This window comes from Oryx dammah, unplaced genomic scaffold (genome assembly GCF_014754425.2).
Source record: "Oryx dammah isolate SB20612 unplaced genomic scaffold, SCBI_Odam_1.1 HiC_scaffold_28, whole genome shotgun sequence".
Taxonomy (NCBI): domain Eukaryota; kingdom Metazoa; phylum Chordata; class Mammalia; order Artiodactyla; family Bovidae; genus Oryx; species Oryx dammah.
The window spans coordinates 103,301,284-103,329,278 of record NW_024070212.1 but is presented as its reverse complement, the minus strand read 5'-3'; the positions used below and the strand labels follow the sequence as shown (position 1 = coordinate 103,329,278).

Below are 27,995 nucleotides of genomic sequence, written 5' to 3'. Positions count from 1 at the left end.
TAGACAGACCAGGAGGTCTGGCCTGACTGTGCTGATCCTATCTCCTTGCTCCCCCTCCTCCCCTTTGCTGCCCTCCCCACCATGCCAGGCCTGTTTCCGCAACATCAAGGCCCTAGTACACCCAGTTCCCTCCTCCACTGCCTCCTCGACTCCTTGTCATGCTAGCCTCCCTGCATCTCTTTTTTTCCAACACATGTCACACGTGTTATTACCTGCTCTGGGCTGTCTTCCGGCTAGAATGCCCACCCCATGGAGGCAGGAGCTGCCCGACACACAGAGCTGAGCGCTTCAGGTGTCCTGTGACCCATGCCGAAGGGCCCTGTGCTCTTTCTCCCCTTCCCCCCACGCCTCCCCAACCCTCCTTTTCTTGTCCAGGCATCCTGAACTCAAGGTGTGAGGAGCCCAAATTTACAAAGGCAAGAGAATCGTCACATAGCCTGCACCCTCCATCCGTCAGTCCTGGGCTACGGGCTGTTCATCCAGTTACATTGTACCCACCAAGCATCTTCCAGATGGGGTGGGGCAGTATGGGTGTAAATGATTCCTATTTTCCAGAGACATCTGAGTCCTGAAGTGTAACAGAGGCTGAAGTGGAGGATGTGGGTTCTGAACCCAGGTCTCTCTGGTGCCCAAAAACCTGGAGTCCTCTCTGCCTCTGTGACTCACAGTTCCCAGGCAGCTCACCTCCAACCAGAGAGCAACTGTTTCTAACTCGTGGCCTCAGCTCACACACAGCCCGGGCAGCATAGCTCCTGTCAGGTCAGCAAAGCACCAGGGCAGGAGACAGCCCCATTGTCAGTGAGAAGCCCATGCAGAAGGCAGCCCTCCCCTGAGTTAACAAGATGCCAGTGGGGGAGAATCAAGCCCCAGGTCAGCCAAACAGTAGAAGGGGAGACACCCCTAACTGTCAGCAAGGAAGCATTCTTGCACCCCAAGTCAGCAAAAAGGCCAGTGTGGGAGACACTTCCCTACCTCCCCCTGCATGCCTTGGGTGTATACAAAGTCCTCCAAGGTGGTACTCCCGGGGTGGGGGGTGGGGTAGGGTGGGGTGGGGGAGTCAGTGGGGCTGGGTTTCGGCTGCTGCCCAGCGCAGACAAGGCTGCAGCCTGGGAGTGGGATAGACCCGGGTGAGAGTTCTCACATGGCACTAATGAAATCAACCACCAGCCTGCCCCCTCCTCCCCAGGGACCCTCCAGCCTCTAGCTGATGCAATGCCCAGGCCAGATAATTGTTTTCTTCCCTCCTTAAAGGGCCAGCTGCTGTTGAAGCTGCAGGCATCACCCAGACCCCTGACAGACCCCACAGAGCTAAGCACTTGGTTAGGGACAGGGCACGCCCAGAAAGGAGCAGCTCAGCCCTGGGCTCCGCACAGTAAAATCCAATTACGTACAGAGAACCAGAAGTGTCTGTGGGCAAGGAGGGAGGGAAAGAGGAGAGTTCAGGCAGAGACAGTGCCTGGCCCACTGAGACCTCACGCCCCAAGGGATGGGATCTTGGTCCCTGCTGAGTCCTCAGCCCTGGGCTCCTGTCTGTCTGTCCCGTCGGGTCCTTGGCCCTGGGCTTGCTCAGGAGTTCAGCAGTTACCTACTGAGCTCCCCTGAGTGCCAGCCTCTGTGCTAAGCGGCTCAAATCCACCATTTCATTTTCTCCTCCCAGCAGATCTAGAAGGTGGGTATATTTTACTGAAGGAGGCTCAGAGAAGAGAAGTGATTTCCTCAATAGCGCATAGCCAGAAAGTGGCAGAGCCTGGGTTGGAAGCCAAGTTTGCCTGACTCTGGGCTTCGTTCCCTGCAGAGGGTCGGGTGGGTATGGAACCCCAGGGCTGGAGGTCTCTAAGCCAGGCATCGGGACAACGGGCGGGGAAGGGGTCTGTGGACCTTAAACAGGCTCCGAAGGGCACAGAGCTTGGTCTGTGCACAGGTTTCACAGACCCCTTCCCCCTGCCTCACCTCCACGAGAGAATGCCCCATTAGGCTGCCCACATGTCCCCAGGGATAGTTGGCAGCTGCCTGATGACAGACTAATTGGTGGCTGGCAGCAACGGTGGGGGCTGGTTAGTTAACCCCTTGGTGACCAGGCCTGGCCCAGAAAGGCCTTTGCCCCACCACTTTAGGCCCCAAATTCAAGGACCTCAGACTTAAGTCATCTTGAGCAGAAGACTGGACCAAAGGGGTGGCAGCCTTTCTCTCTCCATCCAGACCACACCCCTGGGGCTGGAATTGGACAGTGATCTTCATCCAGGCTCCCCAGCCACAAAGGGCCACATCCAGAGAGCCCCAGGTGGCAGGGCAGCCAGCACCCCTTTTCTCTGGCCTTGGTATGGCATTGCTCTCCCCAACCAGGACCACGGGGGCTATGGGCCTTCCCTGGGTTTCCAGGCCCAGGGTACTGGGAAGAAACCTCCTTCTCAGGATGGGTTGTCCAGAGAAGGTGATATGGGCATCAGTCCAGGCATCCTGGGGCCAGGAGGGGAAAACACCCTCCTCTTGAAGGAGAGGATGCCCAGTTTGTGCACCAAAGGTCTTGCCAAGCCTCCTTGAACCCTGGATTCCCCACCATGGAGTAACCAACTGTCTTTCCTGGCTTCCCAGGAGTCCCTTCTCCCCACCCTAGGGCTGGAGTGAGCATTACCCCTTTTCTTTATATGGGGTGGGGGATGGGGGTGGGTCCTCTGGGGACCACCATGATGTCTCATTGGAGGAAAGAGTGGCCAGCTTCTCAACCAGGCACAGGCAGCAAAAAGAAAGGCAGGCTGCCTGCCAGCTCCCTTTCCAGGATAGATTTTAAGCACTTTCCAAAAATGCCATGGGAGGCAATGCTGTTGAGGAGCAGGGGCCCAGGTGCTCTGAGCATCAGCAAAGAACTCAAGACTCTGGGGCCCTCTACTCCATTTTCCGGGCTTCTCCAAACACCTAATGTTCCTTTCTCAAACCTTAGCCCCCCACCCGAGTCATCACACACACTGTCATCCTCCCCGAAACCCCCTCCCTAGACCCTGAACACTTAGGTCCCTACATGGCGCCTCACCGTCAGAGACCCTTCCCCCGCCCCGTGGTCCCCGGACCTCCGCCATCCCCTCCCCACATCCATTCCTAGGCAAGCAAGGCCTATCGACTTACCCGGAGGTGGGGCCGGGGTCCAGACAGGGAGGGGTCTCGGCTGGCCCAGGCGACTCCGCAAGGCGGGGCAGGTGCTGCCCCGGGACCCCGCCCCGCGGACCCGGCGGTAGGCGCGGCCCGGTCCCAGGCGCGCGACGGACTCCGAGGGGCAGGGGCGCGGGGCGGGGAGGGGCGGCGAGAGAGGCTCACGGGGGCATCGCCCGCCACCGGGCCGGGCACCTCCGCTCCGCCCGCCTGCGCTGCCGGCTCCGCAGCCGCCACGGTTCTCAGCCGCCGCCGGGTGCAAAGCCCAAGCCCCGGCTGGCGGGAGGCAAAGAGAGGCGGGGCCTGATGGGGGCGGGGCCTCGGGCTGGCGGGTGGGGCCATTGGGAGGGGCGGGGCCGGTGGGGGCAGGGCCTGTGGTGGTGGGCGGGGCCTACGGGAATCTGGAGAGTCTCGGTTTGCCTGGTTGGGGGCGACCTACGCTAATAAGGCCTCGAAGGGACGGGGTCAGAGGGCACTCCAAGCCACTACCTTTCTCCAGAACGCTCCTGCTAATGCTTGTCTCCCCCCGCCCGCACCTCTACGTCTTTCTGTTCTTTCTCATCTTCCTTCTCTCTGGGGATCTCCCAGGACCTTACTGGCACCATGATACCCCCGTCACACCGTGGACCAGATCCAGGATGGTCAGATGGTGAGAGAAGGGGGAAATGGTCTACAAACTTCAAATCCAGTTTACAGATGCAAAACCTGAAGCCCAGAGAGGAGGGAAGTCTTGCCCAAGTGCCTGCTATGAAGAAAACCTTTACGATGTCCCTTTCAGACAGAGGCTAAGAGAGTAGTGTCCTGCCCTGAGACCCTCGGCTCTCCTCTCCTTCTAGAGCAGTGGTTTTCAACTTAGGGTAATTCTGCTCCCCCAATTCCAGAGTGTCTGGAGACATCTTTGGTTTTCACATCTGAGATTGCTACTGGCATCTAGTGAGAAGATATGAAGGTTGCTGCAAGACATCTACCAACGCACAGGACACCCCCAAATGTCACTAATGCCAGAGCTGAGAAACCTTGCCCTAGGACTTTGCCCTCTGCCTAACTGGAGCTTCGAAGTGGGCTCCCCGAGCACTGGGACACAAGGACGCTGTATACAGTCTCTCCTAGAGTCGTGCCTGTCCCATCTTCCTGTGCCTAACGTTGCTCAGCTGGTCAATTCCACTTTTGGGCTCCAGTGTTCTAAATTCACTGACTTAGAGAGGCGCCAGCATTATTACTATTTGCCTTCCTAACTGTCCCCTGAAGGCAGGCAAAGCGAGTAGTCTCCCTGCTGAGGGCATGGATTACAATGTGACTGGGGAATGGAAAGGGGAGGAGGAGGGGGGAAGGAAAATGACTGGGGTTATTTAATAAAAACAACCCTCCTGGGGATGGTGGAGGTGAAGGACAGGGAGAGCAGAGTCTGTGAAGATGTGGAAGAGATGGGAGGAATCCAGACTGCTCGGTGCTCCTCCCATGTGCCCCATCACAAAGCCATGTGAACCAGTGGCTCCCTTGGGAATTGAGGTCCCTCTGCACATCTGATGAAATCTTGGACCCTCCCTCCGGAGAAATGTGCAGATGTACACTCCTTACATAATTTCAGGGACTCCAAAGCTCCATAATGGCTTCCAGAAGGATTGGGCAGGGGGTAAAGGGAGGGATAGAGGTTGATCCTTAAGGGCACATAGGAGAATAAACAGGCAGGGACAAAAAAATAAAGCTAGAAAAAAGGAATGAAAAGGGATTTGCCTTACCTGATTTCCCTCCCACCCTCCGAATAGCGCAGCTTGTGGGATCTTACTTCCTGGACTGGAGACTGAAGCCATGCTTAGCAGTGAAAGTGCCCAGTCCTAACCACTGGACCTCCAGGGAATTCCTGCACCTTACCTGATACTAAAACATATTCAAGGGGCTTCCCTGGTGGCTCAGTGGTAAAGAATCTACCTTCCTATGCAGGAGACACAGGTTCGGTCCCTGGTCCGGGAAGACCCCACATGCTGTGGATCAACTAGGCCCATGCACAACAACTATTAAGCCTGTGCTCTACAGCCTGGGAGCCACAGCTGCTGAGCCCATGTACCGCAACTTCTGAAGCTTGCTCACCCTGGAGCCCGTGCTCCAAAACCAGAGAAGCCACCACAATGAGAGGCCTTCGCACCGCACCTGGAGAGCAGCCACTGCTCACCATGACTAGAGAAAAGCACGAGCAGCCACAAAGACCCAGCAGAGCCAAAAATAAATAAAACAAAAACCATATTCTAAAACCAGTGTATTCAAAGCAGTGTGGTATTGAAGCGGACCTAGAGGAATCAGTGAAACAAAATAGAGAGCAGAAATGGACAACCACACAGGGGAATTCGGTGTCGGTTGAAGGTAGCACTTCAGGTAAATGAGGGGAATTCAGTATAGGCCTTTTAACAAACAGGTGGACTATCAAGCAAGTTATTTGGGAAAATGAGAGAGAGCTGTGTTCTTATCCTACATGGGTATAAATTCCAGGTGGAGCCCATATTTAAATAAAAATACCATAATATACCAGAAGAAAAATAAGTGAATGTTTTCACAATCTGGGGGGATGGAATGGAAAAGATTTTTCTAAGCATGATGAAACCTGTACACCAAAGGGAAAACATTGATAAATTTGACTGTAAAAATTATAAAACTATAAAAACTTCTATAGAGAAGTGTGATCACGTTCAAGTTTGAAAGACTTGAAATACAAACGGGAAGGGCTGCGTTCCAGTTGCCTTCTTCTCTTGCCCCTCTGCCCTGCCCGCCGGCGCCCCCCCCCCCCCCCCCCCCCCCCCCCGCAAGCTGCGAAGGGCACGAGCAGAAGGGACGGATGTGGCAGTGACAGTCAAGGCAGAGTACATCGAGAAGGCTCCTCCCACGGCACCCTGGCCAGGGTCCACCTGTTCAGGGGCCGGGAAGCCCCGGAAATCCCAGCCTGGCCATCTGGGTCCACAGCAGGTGCCTTAGCACAGCGGAGCCAGCCTGTGCCAAGGCTGTTCACCACTTCCCTCGTGTGGCCATAGCAGGAACTGCAACCTTCGATTCCGCTTATGCCGTTTCCCAGAGTTAAGGCAGGAAGACTTTTTCTTAATGTAAATAAGAGTTAAATTTTTGAGGAAGCTAATAATGTTCCAGGCCTTGTGCTAAACACTTAACATAGACTATTTCCTTTGACCCTTAAAACAACTCTTCTAGGTGGGTCCACTGTATTATCATCTCCATTTGACCGATGAGGAAATAGAATTTGAAAGAAGTGACTTGTCCAGTCTCTTAAGTGGTGCCATCAGGATTCAAGGTCTGACTCCCGGCCCTACTTTTAATGCAAGAAAGCCAAATCCTTGGAGAAACCAATAAAACAACGTTTTGTTTTTTTTTTTAATTAACCTTGATCCCGCCCTTATCCCAAGTGCTGGCAATTTAGAATTGAGAAAAACAGCCATTAGGAGAGACAGGCAGAGAAACATTTCTGACTCAATGAATCCTGGAAACAGCAGAGAACATGTTAATCCCAGGAAGGGGTGGAGGGAGTGGGGAGGGATCCCAGAGATGTCCTTGAAGCTGAATCTTGTCGAGTTTCAAGGAGGGGTGAAGGAGTGGAACGGAACTTACAAGTCTCCTGTGAGAAGGAAGACTGGGGCTTTGGGGAGGAGCTGTTGGGATAGCTGGAGAGATGAGGTGGGACAAATATACTTGACCAAGCTAGAGTTTGGGCACCGAGGAGTTAGGGCACAAAGATTTTGAGAACTTTTCCGTGTTTTCTGTTGCTTTGGTCTAGGGACCACCTGCTCTGCAGTCCAGCCTGCCTTGTTCCTCCCGGGATCAAGGTGCAGGTTGCCTAAACTGGAAACATGGGAGTCAGTCTTGACTCACCCTTGTCCTCCCCTCCATCCAATTAATTTCAGGGCCTGTCCTGCCTACCTCCTAATGCTCCCAGGTTCCCTGTCTGCTCTCCACCCCCATGGCCACTCCCTTCCTCCAAAGGGCCATCCTCACTCCTGAATCCAGCTGCTGAATCCAGTGACTGGGTCTCACCACCTCCAGACTTTCACATAAGTGAAATCCTTCTATAGCAAATCTGACCACACCCCCGCTCCTATGGAATACCCCTTTCACTATTGCATATGGAAATGGGTAAGTAACGAGGTCCTACTATATAGCTTAAGGAACTATATTCAATATCCTCTAATACATAATGGAAAAGAATATGAAAAAGAATATATATGTACAACTGAATCACTTGGCTGTATATCAAAAATTAACACAATATCATAAGTCAACAAAACTTCAATAAAATTTGAAAAAAGAAAACACTTTTTATCAATTCATTCAACAAATATTGAGCAAGCATTTATTACATGTCAAGTACTGAGGACACAATGGGAAGGACAGAGAATTCCAAGCCAACTGGGGTGGCAGACATCAGTCCAATGATTGCAAGCTGGGATACGAGTCAGAGGAAGGCTTGACCTAGAAAGGGAGGTCCTAGAATGTTCCCCACAGTATCCATCCAAAGTTTGAATAGCAGGCAACCAGATCAAAGAGTCAAGGATGGGGTAAGAGTTGATGCAAAAACCCTGAAAGTGTTTCTCTGAGCCTCAGTTTTCTCATCTGTGTAAGAAGATTAACTGAGTCATTGTGTGTAAAGTCCTCAGAACAGGTCCTGGGATATAATAAATTTCCATACGGGTTAACTATAATAACAATACGAGTTATTATTATTATTTAAATGGAGAGCCATTGGAAATATATCAACAAAGAATGACATGAAACTAGCACTCCAGTACTCTTGCCTGGAAAATCTCATGGACCGAGGCGCCTGGTAGGCTGCAGTCCATGGGGTCGCTAAGAGTCGGACACGACTGAGCGACTTCATTTTCACTTTTCACTTTCATGCATTGGAGAAGGAAATGACAACTCACTCCAGTATTCTTGCTTGGAGAATCCTAGGAACGGGGGAGCCTGATGGGCTGCCATTTGTGGGGTCGCACAGAGTTGGACATGACTGAAATGACTTAGCAGCAGCAGCAGCACTTTTTAAAGATCATTCTGGCTGTAGGAAGCATGGGTTGGAACAAGGAAATAACAGATTTGGAGGGTTTAATTAGGAGATTTTAACAGGGGTCCATTGAGAGCTATGGGGCATTTAAACTAAGGCAGCAGAGGGGACTTGGAGAGATTCTATGATTTAGGCGGTAGAAGCTACTAACCTTGATCTTTGATTGGTGATGGGATGCTATAAGGGGTGGCAAGGGACCTCCCCAGATCGTGACCCTGGCAGCAGGGGATGGTGGTGATGTTCTTTACTAGGTAGGGGAGGCTGGAGGGGGACCAGGTTGGGGAGATGCTGAGTCCAGGTCTGGACGTGTTCAGATTCAGGTACACTGGAGTATCCTAAATGAGGAGCTGCAGAAGCATCTGGTTAGGTCTGGAGTTCAGATGAGAAATTGTGGCGGGAGACATAAGATTGAAATTGTTGGCAAATACATGAATATTGTACCACAATCAACCCATCTGGAAAAGGTGGGAGGAAGGAAATAAATAAATGAGTTTTAAGGTTTCTCCTGGTTCCAACACATGTAGGATTCCTAATGCTGAGGTTGGTAGTACTCCAGAGACAAAGAGAAAATGGCCTGAACTTGGCAGAGGCCCCTGGGAGGCTGTTTGTTATTCTTTCATCTGACTGTTACTGAGCAGCTTCTATGAGCCACATGCTTTGCTGGAGATGGAAGGGTCAGAAGACCCAACCCCTGTCCTCAGGGAATTCACAGCCTAGTGTGGAAACAGAAAGGCCAAGAGCAATTCCAAAATAGGAACCCAAGTACCCTAAGCAAGCCTGGGGGACCTAGGGATGCTTCCTAGAGGAAGTGATATCCAAGACAAGAGTGGAAGGTGAGCAGAAGAAAGGTGTGTGGGGAATCCGGGCAGAAAGGGTTGTTTGAGTGGTTATTTTAAGGGTTCTCATTCCTCTTGGGTTTTCCACTTTGAACTCTACTGATGTGCCCTGAGGGTCCATTTCAGATGCTGAAACCCAGACACTACTACTTGCATCTCTTAGGCTGTGTTGAATTCACCTTCTTCTCCTGGATCCTTCTTTTCAAAACTCTTCCTGCCCAAACTCCAACCTCCCTGCCAGGTCCAGATGAGGGTGGGGCAAGAGAGGTGCCCAGGGTGCAAATTTAGGGAGGCACTCGGTCTTAGGGGCATGCAACCTGCTTCCAGCCCTGCACCCTGATCACACTGGTGCTGTTCACACTGTGGATCCTTCTGTTTACAGTGACTCTCCCCCCACCCCCTGAATATTCATTGGAAGGACTGATGCTGAAGTTGAAGCTCCAATATGTTGGCCACCTGATGCCAAGAGCTGACTCATTGGAAAAGACTCTGATGCTGAGAAAGATTGAAGGCAGGAGGAGAAGAGGACAACAGAGAACGAGATGGTTAGATAGCATCACTGACTCTATGGATGTGAATTTGAGCACAATCCAAGAGACAGGGAAGGACAGGGAATCCTGGCATGCAGTCCATGGGGTTGCAAAGAGTCAGATGTGACTTGGTGAGTGAACAATAACAACCTCCCTGCCCCATCCTACCTCAAGGCTCAGTTCAGAAAGCAACTCCTCCTGGACGTTTCCTGCTCTCCATAGTCCTCCCCCTGCCTCCTCCCTAGTCCAAGGTGGTCCTCTGTGCTCAAACAACATGGTGAAGACCGCACAACACAGTAGCTGCCAGAGCAGGCTTCGGCATCAGAGTCCTGCTGTGCTGTTTATTATCTGCGAACTACTCTCTGAGCCTGTTTTCATGCGTGTCAAATGTGGTACCAACTTCACGGGGGAGCTGTAAAGATTAAATGAGAAAAATGTTTGTACAGTGATCAGGAGTGATTGGTACAGGGAACTCAGTAAGTTTTTGCTATTATAACTTTGTTTATATTTCCTTCTAAAGCACTCCTATACTTAGAGATGTAATCTAATCATTTTCCTGTCTTTGTCTTCACTATATCATAAGTTCCTTGGGGCAGGGAAGAGGAGTAGGAGGGAGGGCTGAAGGAGGAAGACCTTCCTGGATGACATTTAGCAGGAATGAAGGCTTATCTGTGACATAACTCAAGGAAAGAAATGACAAATCCTCTGGGAAAAGTTCTGGGCAGGAAATCTGGAGCCTTGGGCTCGAGTCACATGGTTCCAGGGATGGCACGGTGCCTGCCAGACTCACGTCCACTTTGAAGAAAGGCTGCTCAGACCGCAAACCCCGTTGGGGCTCTGGTTTAGACCATATGGTCCCTCCGGCCTCTAGATGTAGCAGATGGGGGCCAGCCCTGAGCCAAGGGTTACCATCTCATGTATTAGCTGGTGACCTTTAAATAATAGCCCAGCACAGGCATCTGAGACAGGCCAGTTAGAGGCTCTCTTGAACCAAGGAACAGAAAGAAATTGTCAGGTGACAGGGAGGTGAGGTAGGGAGGTCAGGCTCCAGCGAAGCCCTGAGCGGAGACGAAGAGCGGGGACCAGCAGTGAGCAGCAGCCTGGCTGGAGGGAGGGAGGAGCAGGACTGTTCCGAGACTGGGAGGCTGTGAGCAGTAAGGCCTAGATTGGATGCCAGTCCTGGAGAGAAGCTCCTTTACATGTGAGCCGGAGGGGGCAGTTTACTGTTCCTGGCCACTTGATGAGTCTGACTCTACTTATCTTGGCAAGTCTCTGCTCCTCACTGGGCCTCAGTTGGCCTAGACCATCCTTAAGGTCCTCCCCAGATGGATGTTCCCTTTGAACATAACATGGAATGGTTTTTAGGTTGTGGGCCACTGAGTTCAGCATTAGTTAAGCATGCCCATGATACCCTAGGTCCCTAAAGAGCTTCAGTTCAGTTCAGTTCAGTCGCTCAGTTGTGTCCGACTCTGTGACCCCATGAACCGCAGCACTCCAGGCCTCCCTGTCCCTCACCAACTCCCGGAGTCCACCTAAACCCTTGTCCATTGTGGCGGTGATGCCATCCAGCCATCTCATCCTCTGCCGTCCCCTTCTCCCCCTGCCCTCAGTCTTTCCTGGCATCTTAGCGGGAAAGGAGCCTGGAGGAGGAACCCAGCACACACCTGGCTTTGAATCGGAACCTCTCCCTTCCATGCATCCTCTGTTGGATCACAGGAGTGAGGAATCAGGCTGGGTGTTCTCCCAGCGTCTTTTGGCTGCTGGATGCCCTACCTGTCCCCAGAACACTTTCCTGGACCTGTGTCAGCATTCAGAGGATTTCAGTGCCAGGTCTGCGCCAAAGAAAGTACCACTCCAGGAAGAATTTGAACAGAGAAAGTTTCCTTTTTTGGTGTTAAGATTTCCTGCCTTCCAGCTGTTTGGCTTTCAGCCTGTGCCCTGCCTTCATCCCTCTACGCTAACGACTATGTTGATAATAACACTTTCTTGCCTTTTTATGGGACTTTGTACTTTTCAGGGCCTTTTCATGCTTGTTATCTTATTTGATACAGAAGCCCAAGGAGGATGGGCAAGAAGGAGGGACAGACGGTAACACCTATCATTTCTCCCATGCCATCTATTCCCTTAACACAATGTATTTTAAAAGAATTTAGAAAAATTATCACTTTGTTCTTTTTAATTTTGTTTCTGCCACGCCACCCAGCTCGTGGGACCAGGGATCAAACCCATGCCCCCTGCAGTGGAAGCTCGGAGTCCTAACCAGTGGACTGCCCTTTCTGCTCTTTAACAAACAGGTGGAAATGTTGAGATTGAACTTGATTTGCCCAAGATCACAGAGCAAATTAGTGGCTGGCTGGGTTTAGGAGGTTTCCAATCATGGATCATACCTTAGTGGGACTTGCCCAACACCATCTTGCAAGACGCTACTGGCCGTGGCAAGATGCCTCTGAGAAAAGTGGTGTTTTGGGCATGGCTGCTCCTTTGAGGCTTCCAGGAGTCATCCACAATCTTACTCCTCCAGGCCCTCGAGAGACTTGGCTACCCCCCTGGAGGTCTGGATTGCAACAGGAACCTACAGAAGTAAAGGTAAGACATAAGGATTCAGTAATAGTTCCTCTGGTATCAGTCAGGATAAATGCCATTGGAAGAGTCTGTTTTCTTGTTTTGATTGCAGAGCACTTGGGGAAGGGTAAGACGGGAAACATTGAGAACTGCAGGTTTATCCCTCCATCATCTCCTCTGGAAAAGAGGATGCAGAGGTGATAGTTCCTACCCCTCCTCCTTCCCAAAACTCTCGTTGGCAGCCAGGGCAGGCCCTTCCCCGACCTGTCCGTGTTGGGCCCCCTACCAACTCTGCATGTTTTCTGTTCCCACCTCATCATTCCAGAACCCATCCCTTCCAGCCACAGCATGGATTCAAGTTATCTTGGGAGGCAGGCAGTAAGTTCTCCATCACACGGTTCTGATAGGGAAAGATGAGGAAGCAAACGGAGCGTGAGACTTCCTCTGTGCTCTCTCAAGGGTCCCCCGTGCTCCTGTCCCAGTGCCCCAGCAGGGGGCTTAATGTGCTTCTCTGTGGCATCACCCAGCTCAACATCTGCAAACAGCACACCTGGGAAATTAATCATGGCAGTCAGCTTAATGGCCAGGGCAATATCATGCCAGTCTGGGTGAGGACAAGAAAACAGAAAAGGTGCTTGGAATTTCGAACAGAGGTAGTTTATTTCAGAGAACTGGTTGGCTTGAGGGAGCAAAAGGGTAAGGTGGAGAAGACTAGAGATTAGTAGCTGCAGGAAGCTTCTACCACCCCTAGATCTGGAGGGTCAACTGGAAGGGTGCTACTAGAGCCAGGGGTGCTAGTGATGCTACTGGATCATTGCTTTTGAAATGATGCTACCGGCAGAACTGCCAGGGGTCGCTGGAGCCTAGAGCCACCTCTCCAGTACCATGGATGCTTTTGGAAATACTGAAGGTCTCTGAACCCATAATCACCAGCTGCCGCCAGAGCCTCCCGTGGATACAAAGAGAAAATGCTCGCATCTCCTCCAGCCATCCCATCTCCAGCCATACAGTTTCCCACCTGTACTTCCCACTGACTGAATCTGACAGCAAGTCAGCTAGCAAAAGGAGACTGGGAAATGTAGTTTTGGGGGCCCTTCAGGGCCTGGCACTCTTCAGTACCAAGAACATGGAAGAGTCTAGACCGCAGCTCAGAGCAAACAGGCAAATGACCAGCACAAATGCTATTGAAACTTACAACTAACTTTGGCACCTAAAGGGACACATGTATGGGGCATCAGTTGATTATCTCATTTCTCCATTTCCCCCTTTCCAACAGCCCCTGATTTCCTTTTCAGGATCCAAGTATTTCCAGGAAGCTGACCCTTATCAGGGAAAAGAAGGGCTGAGCTGGTCAATCCTACCAGCCAGAATGACTGGTTCAGGGTGGTTGTATGAACTCAGCCTGTCCAATCACAGTGAATCTCAGGATTTTCTTCTCAGGAGGAAAGAGTATCCCTGAAGGCTAGGAGACTAATGTTTAGGTACATATGGAACCCACATGCTTAGGGAGCTCTGGCATACTTGATCAAGCTCATGCACCTTAGGGTGCCAATTGCTGGTCACAAAAAAGACCAATTTACCAGCATCATGGAAAACTCTGGAAGGGAAAGGAAGTTCTAGGAATCAGCTATTCTTCTCATGGTCTCATCCTGGAACAGTGGCTTTAAAATATGTTTTACTGAACCCTCAATAAGAAATAAATTTTATAGTATGCATGTATTACTAGCCGGACATATAACTGAAACAGAAGTTTCACAATAGTTTCCACGGTATTTACCCTTGCTATGTGTAATTAATTCAAATTTTCAATTCTATGCTATTCTATTTTTTTTTAATGAAGCTGGTTGCAAACTTCTAAGTGGGTTTATGATCTACTAATAAGCTGCTGCTGCTGCTGCTGTATCGCTTCAGTCATGTCCGACTCTGTGTGACCCCATAGACGGCAGCCCACCAGGCTCCCCCATCCCTGGGATTCTCCAGGCAAGAACACTGGAGTGGGTTGCCATTGTCCTAGACTATGCCATCATCAATTGGTGCAAAATTTGACTTTTCATTTTAAGCATCCTGACCTTTACTAACTTTCCTGCCTCTGTATCCATATTCTCTTTCTTTGCTCTGAAGGAAAGCACACGATGCTCTAGGTCAGAGGCCAAGCTCTCACCCATCTGTGCCGAGGACCCCAAAATCTTACCTCTGCAGATCTTTTCTCTCTCTTTCATTGTCAATTTCTGCCTGTCTACTAGAAAATGCATAGTTTACAAAATTGCTCTGGAGTTTTCCTTCTTAAAACTAAAACAAAGTGAAAGTGAAGTAGCTCAGTCATGTCCGACTCTTTGCGACCCCATGGACTGTAGCCTACCAGGCTCCTCCATCCATGGGATTTTCCAGGCAAGAGTACTGGAGTGGGTTGCCATTTCCTTCTCCAGGAGATCTTCCCGACCCAGGGACTGAACCCAGATCTCCCTCATTGTAGGCAGACGCTTTACCATCTAAGCCACCAAGGAAGATAAAACAAACCAAGAAATAAAAACTCCCCTTGGGAAAAAAAAAAAAAACAAACCTCCCCTTGACCCCATTTCAACTTCTACTTCCTTGAGTAAAAGCAGAGTAGATGTAGTTGACTGGGACATGAAACAAAAGGGTGGCCTAGAGGTGAACTCAGTAGAAGGGGTAAGGACCTTGCCAAGAAGACAAGCACCGGGTGTTCCAGAGAGAAAGGCATCGTAATTTCTGTAAGCGTATAGAAATCAGAAGTGAATTCTAACCCCAGAACTGCCTTCCTTAATTTCCTCTTTGGACACTTCTGCTTCCTGCTTCCAAAATCTTTGCTGTTGGAGCTTGGACCCTGGAATCAGGGAAGCTCAGGTTCAACCCCAGCTGTGCTGTTTCTGAACTGGCTAACAATGAATAAGTCACATCTCCTCTTTGAGTTTCCTCATCTGTGAAATTAGTCTAATAAGATCTATCTTATTGAGTGGGGTAAAGATTAAATGAAATCAATATAGGTTAGCTCCTATTAACTTCCCTGGTGGTTCAGACAGTAAAGCGTCTGCCTACAATGTGGGAGACTCGGGTTTGATCCCTGCATTGGGAAGATCCCCTGGAGAAGGAAATGGCACCCCACTCCAGTACTCTTGCCTGGAAAATCCCATGGACAGAGGAGCCTGGTAGGCTACAGTCCATGGGGTCACAAAGAGTTGGACACAACTGAGCGACTTCACTCACTTAGCTCCTCTTATCATCAAGGCTTTCCCTGATCATTATGCAAAACCTCACTCCCGCACTAATAATCATACCCTTGTGACTACTTGTGGAGCAGTCCCTCTGTGCCAGGTAATATGCTAGGGATCATACAAACAGGGTTTCCCTGCCATGAAGGTTTCCCTGGCACCTTCTCAGTGCAGAGATTTCTCTTTTTGATCATTTAACAGTTTTAGAGTGAATACCATGCACCAAGGAGTGGACTGGCTTACTTGCATTCATTCTGACAGATGTTAATTAAACGCCTATTATTGTGTCTGGAACTTACTAGGTGTTGGGAATACCAAGAGGAACTTGGCTCTGAACCCTGAAGGGTTCACAATCTAGTTACACAGTAAGTGCTATGTCATGAGGATATTTTATGAGATGTTCTTTCCTTCTAGTTTCTTGGTCTATGTAACCCTATCTTTGGCTCCAGACCCTTGGCTGACTTTCTGATTGTGTTTCTCTGGCTTGACTGTTTCTGATTGTGTTTTTCTGGCTTGACTGTTTCTGATTGTTTTTCTGGCTTGATCTTGGAGCCCTACCTTCAGGACATACCTTTGGGTTCTCACCTCCCCTCATGGCCATCAGGATTAAAATTAAATTTTTTTGTTCCCTGTCTTTCCCTTCCTGGGATCCCCTTCCAGAGGAAAGATACTTAACAGATGTCCAGAAGACAGGAAAATTGCTGGTCTGGCTCTAACCCCATCACACTTTGAATACTTCTGTCTTAATTTACTCTATCTCCTCATTGCTAAACCCAGCTGACTTTTTGTCCCTTTGCAATCTTTTGCCCCTTTCTTACTCTTTGGTATCATGTATTATTCACTATCCTTTGCATCTTTCACTTCTACAGCTCAGAGGGGTTAAGGAATCTGTTCAATTTTTAAGAAGTAGTGTTGAGACTTGCACCTAGATCTGACTGACTCCAAAGCACATGCAATATCCAATACTCCATGCTTTCTTCCCAAACAGACCGGCAGTGTGGTCTGACCTGTCCAATATGTAGTCATTAACTACATAGTTTTTCAAATTTAAATAAAATGAAGCAAAAAATTCAGTTGCTTGGTTGCATCCATTGTCTTCAAGGGCTGAACTGCCACATGTGACTGATGGTTATTATACTGAACAGCACAGACATAAAACACCTCCATCACTGCAGAAGGTTCTACTGGATAGCATTGGTTTAGATAAAGAGCAGGACAGCATTGGATTAGACGGTGTTAGGTCGGTCCTCAGACCCCTTCTCTTTGCCGTTTCCCCTCTTATTTATTCTCCAGGAGTGGGCAGCCCTTGTTTGGTCTGCCCAACTCTCTACTCCCGCTTTTCCTCCCTACTTGCTCTCACACCATATTCACAGCCTTTCAGTGGCTACAGCCATATTTACACGTGACCCTGTGCCCACAATGATGTTGATTGGTTCAGGGGTAAACATCTGGCTAGACCTAGTCCAAGCAACAGCTCTTTCTCCCAGGAATTTGAAATTGAGCCTCAAATCTAAACTCCTGACTGATCTCTTAAATGGAGGTGCCCTGGGATCCAGAGGTGACCACATTTTCTTTGATTTGGATTGGTAAAACCGGTCTTCAGGGAGCTAAATAACAAAACTATTATACATATTGGGGAGGGTTGGTTCTTGGAGCTCAAAGGATGTCAGGCCTCTGTGTCCTTCTCTTTCTCTGAGATCTGCCTTCCTCTGCGATGCCTTTGTGCTCAGGCAGGCTCTTCCTGTAAAGCAGAAGTGGTAGCCGCCCACAGATCTTTATGACTCAAGACCTACAGAAGAAAAGTCTTGTCTCTCTATATTCTACGTCTTTAGGAAGGCTTTGCTTAGCTTCGTTTGAGTCAAGTGCTCAGCTGTTCAGAAACTGTGATCTGTCTTAACAAGGTCTCCTAGAAAACAAAACCTGAAGAAGGGATCAAGTGCTAAAGCTTTATATGGGATGCACAATGCTAGAGCAGGGCGGATGGGGATAGGGAAGCGGGAAAAGATGGTAAGCAATGCAAGGAAATGTTTCTTGCTACTTCTTTACAATGAACTGTAAAGAGACACATCTGGTCTCTGGACAGGTCTACCCACTCGGACATGCAGAAAGCCTTCAGACTGTATAGAGAAACTATACCTTCAAACAGTCCATCAGAGGAAGGGAGGAAGAGTAAATTGTTCCTCCATTCATCACAGTTGGCCCTGAAGTGAAAGTTGCTTAGTCGTGTCCGACTCTTTGCGACCCCATGGACTCTACAATCCATGGAATTCTCCAGGCCAGAATACTGGAGTGGGTAGTTGTTCCCTTCTCCAGGGGATCTTCCCAACCCAGGGATCAAACCCAGCTCTCTCATATTGCAGGTGGATTCTTTACCAGCTGAGCCACCAGGAAAGCCTATATATAGTTGGCCCCATGGGCAGTTAAATCTCTGGTGCAGGTTCTATCTCCTGTACATCACCGACCCCTTCAGCAGCTGCTTAGGAGCCCAGATCTCTTGCTCTGTGAGGTGGTGGGTCCTCAGGGTCTGGAAAGCGCGAGAGAAGCCAGACTATCCATGCTTGCAACTCGCTGGCTTCAGCCAGTGGAACTGTGAGGCCTCACTCAGAGCTGGTTAGCCATGTCTGTGGTTGAGGTGGACCAAGATCTAGTGGTCTGGGAGCCAAATGATGCAGAGAGACTCTGAGGAGGCCCTGGGCCAAGGTGTGGGGCTCATGGTGACTGGTCAGGGTGGGTCACACACTTACCCCTACGGCTGACGGGATGTAGAGGAGATGCTGTGAGCTCATCCTCCCTCCCCTCCTGTCAGTTCAGCTCCTCAGAAAACAGACCTCAAGACAGGGTTAAACCCAAGAAATTCAATACGGAAAACACCTGTGAGAGACAATAGGGGCCAGACCTGAGAGAGACTGGGAGAGGACCACCCAGCAGGTCTGACCCTAAGTGAAGAAGAGAGAAGGCAGGAGTTCTAGGTGGAAGCACCTTAGACTGCAGTGCAGCTTCAAGGAACGTTTGTGAGGTCACTGAGGAGTCCTTGAGCCAAAGTTGTCCATCAGAAGACCGTCACTTATCCTAGGCAGGTGCCTGTCCAAAAATCCCTGCTGTGCTCAGTCAGTGGCCAGCTTGTGGGAAGTGAGGCCTTGGGGTGAAGGGCAATGGATCTCAGAGTGTAGCACAGATTTCAGAGCTCAGCAGCTGGGCTGCAAGTACAGTGTCATTACCATTGGAAAGGGCAAAGGCAAGACAAGTGTCCATCCCAGAGCTCACAATGTCCCACTTGCCACGCTCTGGAGAAGTCCAGAAATCTTCATCTGGAGACCACCCTACTCCCAGGGGTGAAGCTGGGGGTCATATCATACACCTTCATTTCCCTTGCTCCTCACCTCTGCAACAGCAGATCAACAATCAAGTGCTCCAGTCCTCTGTGGGCAGCGTCACCTCTGCATTTCTATCTTCCTCCCTCCATTCTCACTGCTACTGATGTGCTCAGGCTCCTGTTAGATCTCGTCCTATGTGGGAGTCTCCAGCTGGTCATTCTGAAACCCTACTCCATCCTGTTACCTCTGCCAGATAGCCATTTTGTGTGTTTGTTTTGGTAGTGCTGGTTCTTCGTTGCTGAGCGCAGGCTTTCTCTAGTCGTGGTGAGCCAGGGCGACTCTTGGTTGCAGTGCTGGGCTTCTCACTGTGACGGCTTCGCTCTTATTGCAGAGCACAGGCTCTAGGTGCCAGGGCTTCGGTAGTTGCAGCACATGGGCTTAGTTGCTCCACAGCATGTGGAATCTTCCTGCAGCAGGGATCAAACCTGCGTCCCCAGCATTGGCAGGCAGATTTCTATCCACAGGCACCACTAAGGAAGCCCCGCGTAGCGGTTAAACACAGTTTTGACCATGTCATTCCCATCTGTAAAAACTTCTATCACTGGGAATGTAAAATGGTACAGTTGCTGTGGAAAACAGTATGGTGGTCCCTCAAAAATTAAACATAGAATTACCATCTGATCCAGCAATTTCACTTCTGGGTATGTACCCCAAAGAGTCGAAAGCAGGAGCTCAAACAGATATTTGTACACCAATGTTCATAGCAGCATTATTTGCCATAGTCAAAAGAGAGAACCCAAATTCCATTGCCGGATGAATTTATAAGAAAAATATGCTATATACACTTAATGGAGTACTATATTCAGCCATAACTAGAGATGAAAGTTTGCCTGAAAGGCTGTTCGACAAGAGGCCCCAGTCCTCCTGAGGTCTCTCGGGGGTTCAGGTCCACATCTTTAAGCGGTGTGGGCAGGAACAGCATTCAGGGGCAGAATGGCAGGGCCTGAGCCCAGGGGCGCTCTTTGGGCTGATGGCTGCTGGTTCGGAAGGTGTCCTTGCCCTGAGGCCTTCACGTTGGGCTGCTGAGGGGAGCAAAAGAAACTGAGCAGTGAGACATAGCGCAAGGCCCCTGGTGGCGGGCCCTTGTCCCTTGTGCCTTTGCACCTTCCTCAAGCATGTGTGTTTTCTCCACCCTCTTCTTCCTCCCTCCAAAAAAGAAAGTTTGATAACATGGATGAAACTTGAACACATTATGCTAAGTGAAACATGCCAGACACAAAAGGAAAATATTGTATCGGGTTGGCCAAAAAGTTCATTTGGGTTTCTCTGTAACATCTTGTGGAAAAGCTTGAATGAATTTGTTGGCCAGCCCAATATAATTCCACTTATATGATATACTTGGAATAGTCAAATTTAAAAGGAGAAAAGAGAACAGGGGTTCCTAGGAGCTGAGGGTGGGGAGGACGGGGAGTTATTGTTTAACAGGCACAGAGTTTCAGCATGGGATGACGAAAATTCTGGAGACAAATAGTGGTGATGGTTGCACAATGATGTGAACGTACTTAATGCCAATAAACTGTTCTAAGTTATTAAAATGGAAAAATTAAATAAAAACAATAAGACTTCCACCACTGTCTCCTTAGCAGAAAAGAAAAAAAAAAAAAACCCAAGAGCCTTAATCTGACCAAAATGTATTTGATGATTTTCCCTTTTCATCATCTTCTATATTTCCTCCATCAACCCCCTGCTTCCTATACGTGCTCTAGTGGCCACCTATACATGGCATGCTCTTTCCATAATTCTACACATTTTTAAAATGTCACATCCTCACAAATCTTTCCTGAATTCTTCCCATTCACACTAAGTGGAAGTAATCTCTTCCTTTTTGAACTCCCACAACATGTGGATTGTATCTTTCTTTAGCACTTTCTGCTCTTCTTTGAGATCAAAGATGCCATACAATGAGATAGAGGGGTGTAGCTTAAGGTATTCTAGAGAGGTCCCTCTATAGTTTTAACACTTTAAGGAATCTATCATCATCTCAGAACTGGGCCTTGGTCTTGCCATCTCAGAAGCCAGGTTTTAATAGTAAGCACAGAGTAGAACCATCTCCCAGGAGGGCTCTTATATTCTCTCAGCTCACAAAAATGGATAGTTACATATACCCAGATCTAGTAGATTAATTTACAATGAAAAATGAAATTATCAAGAGAACTGGGATCCTCTAGGTGGTAGATCACTAAATTCTGTCCCAGAGGCAGGACATCTGCTGGGTGAGCACAGAATCACACCAGGAAGGCATATTGATCTTAAGAAGCATTTCTTAGCTGAGGCACCCAGAGGTAATTCACCCACTGTAGGGATGACACAGACAAGAAAATCTCAATGCCCAGGCCAGTCTGAGACAGGGCTTAGAGGGGCAACATTAACGCTCGTCTCTGCCTTGTTTTCAGTAGTCATGTCTGATTAAGCCCTTTAGTTCACAGAATCTCTCTCCAAATAGGATACAGAACTATTGTTTGACAGAACAGTCTCCAAATACAGTACAGAATGGTTGGCTGACAAGACTGATTAGGGTTCTATTAAATTGCAATCATATCTGCCTTGAGATCCCTCTCATATGAACTGGATCAGTGTTTGGTTTATTTTTGATCGTTTGTAGATAAGCTCTCGGCTTACCCGTGTGTGCGCGCGCTCAGTCACGTCCCGCTGTTTGCACCCCGTGTACTGTAGCCCACCAGGTTCCTCTACCATTTCCCAGGCAAGAATACTGGAGCGGTTGCCATTTACTCCTCCAGGGCATCTTTCACACTCCAAAGTAAGTCAATGTCGCTCAGTCGTGTCCGACTCTTTGCGACCCCATGGACTGTGGCCTACCAGGTTCCTCCGTCCATGGGATTTTCCAGGCAACAATACTGGAGAGGGTTGCCATTTCCTTCTCCAGGAGATCTTCCCGACCCAGGGATCGAACCCAGGTCTCCCATGTTGTAGGCAGAAACTTTACCATCTGAGCCACCGGGGAACTCAGGATCGAACCTAAGTCTCTTGAATCTCCTGCACTGGCAGGTGGATTCTTACCGCTGAGTCACCTGGGTTCGAGCTGTGTTTGCCAGTTTAGGCTAGCTAAGTTATGCTGCAATAACAAACAACTGAAACGATCTCAGCAGCTTGTAACAAAGGTTTATTTCTTACTCACATTCCATGTCATGCATGTCAATGGTGGCTCTGCACATCTTCATTCCGGGACCAAACCTGGAAAAGTAGCCCTATTTGAAATGTGATCCTCTCATGACAGAAAAAAATATGGTGGAATCATGAGATGGCTCATACATTTCTGCTCATAAGTGGATCAAGCTATTTCTACTCACATTTCATTGACCAAAACAAAGTCAAGCTTGATGACATTAGGGTGAGAAACACAACCTTCTAGGAACAAGCCAGATAGGGAGGGGTTTTATCTGTTTATTGGCTGTGCTGGGTCTTCTTGGCTGCACAAGGGCTTTCTTTAGCTGTGGCAAGCAGGGGCTACTCTCTAGTTGCGGTGTATCAGGTTCTCATTGTGGTGGCTTCTCTTCTTGTGAAGCACGGGCTCATTAGTTGTGGCTTAGTTGCTCCATGGCATGTGGGATCTTCCCGGATCAGGGATGGAATCCGAGTCCCCTGCATTGACAGGCAGATTCTCAACTGCTGGAGTACCAGTGAAGTCCCTGAGGGAGAGTTTTAGCAAAGGAGGGGCAGAGAATATTGATAACCACAGTCTACAGCAAGGACTAATACTCAGGCTGTATGTATTAGTGTGACTATTACCAGTTATAAATATTAACTGTTAAAATACTGAAATACTTTTGTGCTAGTTGGTAAACAGCTGCAGTTCCAAGTCTCCTGACATCTCCTCCCCTGGGACCTATCCACAAACTGGCAACTGAAAGCTTAACATAGAAGGTATCTCCAGGACCCTTCCTGGACTTCACACCTGGTAGATCAGTGCTTGAACACTTGCTGTTGTTTAATGTTTACTATCATCCTTGGATAATTTCTTACACTATGTAAATTTTTATTAGTTTAATTCTGAGGGCAACCTGATTTCCATGCTCCCAGAGGGAAACTGACTACAGTCCCTATATACCATCAATGTTTGCTTAGTCACTAAAGTGAAGTCGCTCAGTTGTGTCCAACTCTTTGGGACCCCATGGACTGTGGCCCACCAGGCTCCTCGGTCCATGGGATTTCCCAGGCAAGAATACTGGAGTGGGTTGCCATGCCCTCTCCCAGGGGATCTTACCCACCCAGGGATCAAACTCATGACTCCTGCACAGGCAGCAGATTCTTTACCGCTGAGCCACTAGGGAAGCCCATCTGCTGTCATACTTAAATATAATAATAACAACTAATACTACTAATTTATGTTGTCCCCTGCACATTTTTACTTCTCTTTCATAAGCATAGTATATGTAAAAATTGCTCAATAAATATTTGTAAAAAGACTTACCTAGCTTTTCCCTGTTGCTGCTGCTGCTAAATCACTTCAGTCGTGTCCGACTCTGTGTGACCCCACAGACAGCAGCCCACCAGGCTCCCCCGTCCCCGGGATTCTCCAGGCAAGAACACTGGAGTGGGTTGCCATTTCCTTCTCCAGTGCATGAAAGTGAAAAGTAAAAGTGAAGTCGCTCAGTTGTGTCCAACTCTTAGTGACCCCATGGACTGCAGCCTACCAGGCTCCTCCGCCCATGGGATTTTCCAGGCAAGAGTAATGGAGTGGAGTGCCATAGCCTTCTCCGTTTCCCCATTAGCTAAGCTTATTTATCTCAACATACTAGTTCTTGAGTCTGTTTAATTTTTATGCCATTTCTCATGTCTGAAAACATCATTATCACTACTTTGAAATTCTTTTGCAAAGCACTCTCCCTTAAACTGTTTCATTCAATATCCCTGACACTCCGAGGTAGGAATTAGATCACTTTACAGATGAAGAAATCAACAAGACTTAGTGAACTCAAGTGTCCTGTAACTAGTCAGGTTTTATTTATTCATCAAATATTTATTGAGTGCATGAAGTGAGATTTATTAAGGCTGGATTTGAAAACAATTTTCCTGAATTCAAGTCCAGGGTTTATTCCATTATTCTCAACAACTTTATCACTAGGGTCATAAACTCAAAGGAAGGAAATAATAATAGTGTATCGATTTTATTGTTGAGGACCCCTGCAAAACAAGTCTCAGAAAAGTCATTTGTAAACTTCAGGGTAACCACCAGCAGAAGCAGTCTTATTTGTGCTTGCAACCTAGTGCACAGTTTCATTGTGGATGATTCTACTCAATATATATTTGATGTATTTATATACAGATTTGGGGACTATTCAAACCGAGTTTCGCCACTAACTAGCTGCGGAGCCTTCATTAAGTTACTTAACATTTTGGCGCTTCAACTTCATCACCAGTAAAATAGAAATAATGCTAATGCCTTCGGACTAAGTAGTTGTGGCGATTAAAGCGGTAAAGTATGAAAACGAATGCTGGTTGCAGTTCAGTTTCCTACTGCTTTTAAAGAAATTTTAATTCTGCATTCAAGTGACAAAAACAATGTGCATATAGACGTAAAATTACAAGGTGACCATTCTAGGAAAGTGCTGTTCTTTATTTTGAAGTATATCTTTACAGTTTTAAATCCCGTTTTACGGTACTGGCAGCTGTCTTCTTTAACGGCGCACTTAATTTGGCATTCCTCATGCCGCCCTCCATCCTCCAGCTGTCACCTCCTTAAAAAAAAAAAAAAAAAAAAACAAGAAAAACTATCTATTCCCCTAAAACTCAAAAGCATGCGTACCATAGCAGAGGTCCACAAAGACTGAATACGCTATCTAGGACCCCGCTAGATACCTCAGGACTCTAAAGGGGGCGGGGTCAGATGGCTCAAGTCTCACCAAGTCGTCGCCCCTTCTCAATTCTCGCGAGACTTCAAGCAACTAAGCTTCTGCGCATTAAAGACACTAGGAGCCAAGGCGCCAAGGGAGGGGGAGGGGAAGCGGGGGAAGACAGTGCAAACGGCGTGGCCGCCATCTTGTTTGTACCCCGGCTTAGCGCGCGCTCCGTTCTCCGTGACGCACGCTTCCCCCTCCCCTCCGTCGTGCCCAGGCCTCTGCATTGCCCGACTCCGCCGGAGCGCGGGGGCGGCTCCTGCTCTTCCCTGGACTTCTGAGCCGAGGCGTGTGAGTGTGCGGGAGCGTCCGCGAGAGGGAGGGGGAGAGGTGAGCGGCAGTCGCGGGGGGAGGGGCGGCGCTTCCCGCCCTCGGCGGAGACCTCACTTCCCTCGCGTGGCTGCTGCTGTAGTTCGGTCCGGCCTGCCCACCGCCATGTTGTGTTCTCCCTGGCCCGCCGCTGTCGCCGCCGTCGCGCTCGTGGGGTCCGTGCGCCTTGTCGGCCCGGCTCGCGGGCTTTCTCCCATTGGCGGAAGGCGACGGCGGGGGGGCTCGCTCGTGATTGGTCGGTGGCGGGGAGGCCGAGGACCTGGCACGTTATTGGTCGCGCTGGCTCCGGCCTAGGGGTTGTCAGGGAATCAGAGGCTGTGGGGATGCACGCGTCTTGGTCTCGGGCTGCCGGGCGATGACCACTTACAGCGCAGGCGTGGGGTGGAAGTTGGGGGCGAGCCTAGAGGCCTTAAGCCGGGAGAGAGGGTGATGGTCTGGCAAGTACTTCAGGAGTATCCTATGCGTGGCTGGGAGTGGGAGGCACTCCAAATTCCAGAGGTGCCCTCCGTGTAACGTGCATGGTCTGGGATAGGGGCGTGTAAGCCACAAGGGTGCCAGGCTTGGAAACGCTGAAACCTGAGTTACAGGTTGAGAAGATCTTTGAGATTCAGGGGTGCTAGACTTGGAGTATATAACACAGGGAATGACCCTGATGTCCACAGATGCCAAATCTGAGAGCATAGTATAGAAAGAGAGGGCATCAGGGCCCTAGAGACATATCCGATGAACAATAGGATCAGATCAGAAATTTTGCTAGAGAGTGCCAGTGCTGAAACACAGGTTTTGGTGAAACCCTGGAGTCCGTAGTTACCAGATTAGGGCCGTGGTTATGGTGTGAGGAAGAAGTAAACAAATACAGGCTGAGAGGGAGGCAATCTATTGGATAGGTGTGCTTGTTCTTAATAACAGAGTGCCCAGCCTAGGGGGCACAGGATTTAATAGTGACAGATCTGTAGGAGTGAAAAAGGAGAAGCATTTGGGGAAACATTTTCAGATTTGGGAATCATATTAAGAGAGTAGTCACAGATGATGGGGTCTCAGGACCATGCTGCTAGTTTCAGATGTCCTATAGGAAGTTTTGTGGCTTAGACGGTAAAGAATCTGCCTGCAGTATGGAGACCCAGGTTCAATCCCTGGGTTGGGAAGATCCGCTGTAGAAGGGAATGGCAACCCACTCCAGTAGAGGAGCTTGGTGGGCTACAGTCCATGGGATCACAGAGTCTGTGCAACTGAGTGACTAACACACACATGTAGTTTTACTGCTCTAGGAAAGTTACAGATCAGGGCTCAGTTTCCAAGTTTCCAAAGCTACTCTTTCTAGCAAACATCAGATACTTGGCAGTTGTTTGTTTGAAAGGATGTTGTTAGGTTCCTCTTTAGTGGAGGAGCGCTTGACAGATCCTGGATCTTGGCACATTTATTTCCTTTTATATATGTCTAAAAAGCACACCCACCCTCATACACTCTAAAGGAAAATTTTTTTCATAAGCAGCCTGGAGTGAAAATAAGCTAGTGCATAGCATCTTGCATCTTGTCTTATGTAACAGGGTTTGTCAACTCTGTGGTTCATATTTCAGAAAGCTTTTTTTTTTTTAAATTGAGAGTTGTTAAGAGTCAGCTTGTTGGGGGTACATTCCTTTTTCTTTGAATTGTAGTAACTTGGATTGTATTATGTTTGCTCCTCCTTAGGTTTGGAGATCATGGAAACACATTTGTTAAACCTGTGTTTTTTTACTTTGTTTTTCCTTGTCTATTTTAGGTGGTTCTTTCAACTTTAGATAGATATTACATTTCCATTTTCAAGAAACTCCTGTGATTTTCACATTTCTCAGTTTTATGCGAATGCAACTAAAATTTCAAGACAGAAGGGAAAAGTAGTAGAGGAAGGGGATTGACATTTTGTACATTTAACACATTTCCTGTTAGGTAGACATCCTCATATTGCAGATGAGAAAATTGAAGATCAGAGAGGTTAAGTAGCTTCTCCAGTGTTGCTCAGTGGTTGAGCTGGGATTAAAATTCAAGTTGCCTGATGTCAAAGCTTGTAGTTTTATCTGCTGTGTCTTGCTATCAGCATAAATCTGACGTCAAAATTCTCAGGTGGTTTTACATTTCACAATGGATCATTTTTCCTTGACTTCTGGATGTTAGTGATGTATTGAGTAGGAGAATTTGAGTAAGAAATTGTATTTATTTGAATAATTACAATAAGAGTTTGTTGTACTGTTTAGACCACAGAATGATAACCATATAGAACATTGTTTCTTCAACTAGGTGTTTAAATTGTATCCCTTGGTTTCTATTGTGAAGGGAGAGATTAACATAGTAAACTGCTGGCGTTTTTCTGAACCCAGGTAGGTGATAGGGAAAGTATGTGCAGAGAGTTTAAAAATCTGCATTCTTTAAAACCAGGCTTCAAAACATTGTTGCCATAGACTTTCTATATATGAAAATGATTACTGCTGAGCAGTGAGGAACTACCAAGTGCATAGCGTAAAGAGCTCACTGGGGAGCTTTTTCCAACATCACCATTCTTTAGCACATTTGTCTCCAAACACTGGGACCTATCAAAAAACCTAGTGCCTTCTTCAGACTGGGGTGATTGTAGGATATGCTTATCCTCAATGACATGTAAATTAAAACTGGATACAACAGAATATTTGCAATTCCAATTTTTCAAGGAAACATTTAAATTCAGGTTTCAAGTGAATTGGAAGTCTTATGTAATTAGGTGAGGGTCCCCTCCCTCATGCTTGTAATGACACTGCAGTGTGGAAGATGAGTATCAAAAGTATGAGGGCAAATAGGACGCCATGCATTTTGTACATTGGTCATGTCAGCTTCATTTGGCTTAGTCATTAAGTTAAAGATGAAGACTGTTAAGACATCCATAAGCTAGTTTCTTTTTTAGCAAATCTGAACAAGGTTACAAAGACAGGCATATACATATATCATTTTTATTCAGCAAGCATTTCTTAGTGGTAGCTCTTCAGCACCAGTATACCTTTCTGCGTTAGCCTCCATACATTCTACAGTGTGTGTGTGTGTGTGTGTGTGTGTGTGTGTGTGTGTGTGTGTGTG

At 48.3% G+C, this 27,995-nt stretch overlaps 2 protein-coding genes and 2 long non-coding RNA genes across 8 annotated transcripts in view; 2 read left to right on the top strand and 2 right to left on the bottom strand.

Moving 5' to 3' along the window:
- The window catches only part of RIMS3 (regulating synaptic membrane exocytosis 3), a 44,329-nt gene extending 41,122 nt beyond the window's left edge, over positions 1-3,207 (bottom strand). For both annotated transcript variants that reach the window (XM_040231546.1, XM_040231547.1), the window contains exon 1: positions 3,121-3,207. The gene's annotated coding sequence lies outside the window, so the exon portion shown is untranslated. The remainder of the gene's footprint in view (positions 1-3,120) is intronic.
- On the top strand, positions 1,423-20,332 carry LOC120856344. Its single transcript, XR_005719424.1, has 2 exons — positions 1,423-1,452; positions 18,596-20,332. It is a non-coding gene; the product is annotated as an uncharacterized LOC120856344 (long non-coding RNA).
- LOC120856343 lies at positions 18,196-22,193 on the bottom strand. Its single transcript, XR_005719423.1, has 2 exons — positions 21,866-22,193; positions 18,196-19,751 (listed from the first exon to the last, which is right to left on the bottom strand). It is a non-coding gene; the product is annotated as an uncharacterized LOC120856343 (long non-coding RNA).
- Positions 22,194-23,364: 1,171 nt separating this feature from the next.
- NFYC (nuclear transcription factor Y subunit gamma) overlaps positions 23,365-27,995 on the top strand; it is a 66,223-nt gene continuing 61,592 nt past the window's right edge. For all 4 annotated transcript variants that reach the window (XM_040231545.1, XM_040231544.1, XM_040231543.1 and 1 more), the window contains exon 1: positions 23,365-24,875. The gene's annotated coding sequence lies outside the window, so the exon portion shown is untranslated. The remainder of the gene's footprint in view (positions 24,876-27,995) is intronic.